The 1,661-nt window shown below is 48.8% G+C and overlaps 1 protein-coding gene across 1 annotated transcript in view; it reads right to left on the reverse strand.

Annotated features, from left to right (window-relative positions):
• Nucleotides 1-1,661, reverse strand: part of MASP1 (mannan-binding lectin serine peptidase 1 (C4/C2 activating component of Ra-reactive factor)) — a 25,405-nt gene that overhangs the window by 9,605 nt on the left and 14,139 nt on the right. The gene's annotated exons all lie outside the window — the stretch shown is intronic.

Consider the following 1,661-nt stretch of genomic DNA (forward strand, 5'->3'; position numbering starts at 1 on the left):
CAGCCCCAGCCCCACGCAGCCACTTGCTCCGAGCCGGCTCTTCCCTCTGTCTGGTTGTCGGCTCTATCTGCAGCTGCACCGAAAGCAGAGGGGAAGGAGGAGAGCAGAGAGAGAAAGCCCAATTAGTGGACGAGCAGAGAGAGGCATGCAGGAAACCCAGCCCCCAAAACACCAGAAATCGTTAATGAGTGCCTGGCCAGCCATGCCAGGGTGCTGCGGATGCCGGCGGAGCCATGGCCGTGCAGGGGACCTGCTCGCTCTGCTTGGCTGGGGCGACCTGGGGACAGCAGCTGGGAGAAGCCGTCATGGGGTTGTGTTTAGCCTCACCAGGCCATGGAGCTGGATTTTATCCACCTTGGCTGAGAGGTTTTCTATTTTCTGCATTGCTTTCTAAAACCATTTTTGCTCATGCCCTGCCTCTCCCAGACATCTCGGGGAGGTGGGAGGCATTGCAGTTTGGAGGCCTGAATTGCCCATTTAGGGGCTTCTTGGCTTTCCAAAAAAAGTCTTAGAAATTTAGTGTAGTGAGTCATATCACACAAGAATGGACCAGTTCCAGCCTGGCTGGAATAATGCAGGTAATCATTTCAAGTTTTTCCAAAAAATAATACTTTTTGGGGTTAAAAATATTTACCTAGATTTTTGTTCTTTTATTAGTCAATGCCGATTTTTATCTGATCTCTGCTCAAGCTGGAAAAAAACAATGGGAGACTGTGGTAGCGAGAGTGGTAGGAGTAGGGAGTTCCTTGGTAGGGCAGAGGCATCATTAGCCCCACACTTTCTAAGGAGCCCTTTCAGATATGAATCTATTTAGCAGCTCTGAGAGCCTCCTGTTTTCCATTTTGAGTGAGAAAACATGAATTAAAACTCCAGAAATACTCTCCTAAGGTAAGATCCTCCAGTATCATTAAAAGAAAAAGGATCTGCCCAGATGGGGAGAGCCTTGATGCCAACATCCCTTGAGATCATCTCGTGCTGCCTCTCCCGGAAGGTCTTGGGACCTTCTCTGAGCGTGTTTGCTGATTTTCTTCTCTCTGGGCCGGCCTTACAGCAGACTGAGCAGCAGTGAGAGCCTCCCTGAGGTCTGAGGGTGTTTGGGGGAAAGGGCAAATGTGTTATCAGATACATCTCCCAGGCCTGAGCTGAGGGAAGAGCTGGGTTAGATGAAAGAAGAGATGATGCAAATTGTCACCCGTCCTTTCATATGGCATCCTTTCTTCTCTCCTTTTCTCCCATTTTAAGGTTTGTAAATATTTGGGCAACTTTTCTCTCTCCTTTCGCTTAGCTGAGCAGCGCCCAGTTTAGGCTAGCACCTGGGACCTCTCTAATGCCCTGGGTTTTAGTAGCCTTCATTGGGAAGGAAATTTGGACCAGGAACTAGATTATCCCAAATTGTCCCAGATTTATCCAACAGAGCCAGCTCTCAAGAGCCAGGTTTGCTCTTTCTTTGACAGAGATAGCAAAGCGGCTTGCAGATCAAGTTATGTGAGTAATCTAAGTAAAAGCACCAACCTCCTACTTGTGGCATTTGGAGCAAGCCCCGTTATGTTATCCAAGAACGAGCCAAAAGAGCTTTGCAGAGTTACGTAGCCTCTCTGGCTGGGTTTGTGTCTCTGAGTAAGGAACTCTGCTCTGGCACGGCAGCTGCCTTTAGCATGAAA

This window comes from Pygoscelis adeliae, unplaced genomic scaffold, assembly GCF_000699105.1.
Source record: "Pygoscelis adeliae isolate BGI_AS28 unplaced genomic scaffold, ASM69910v1 Scaffold245, whole genome shotgun sequence".
Classification (NCBI taxonomy): Eukaryota; Metazoa; Chordata; class Aves; order Sphenisciformes; family Spheniscidae; genus Pygoscelis; species Pygoscelis adeliae.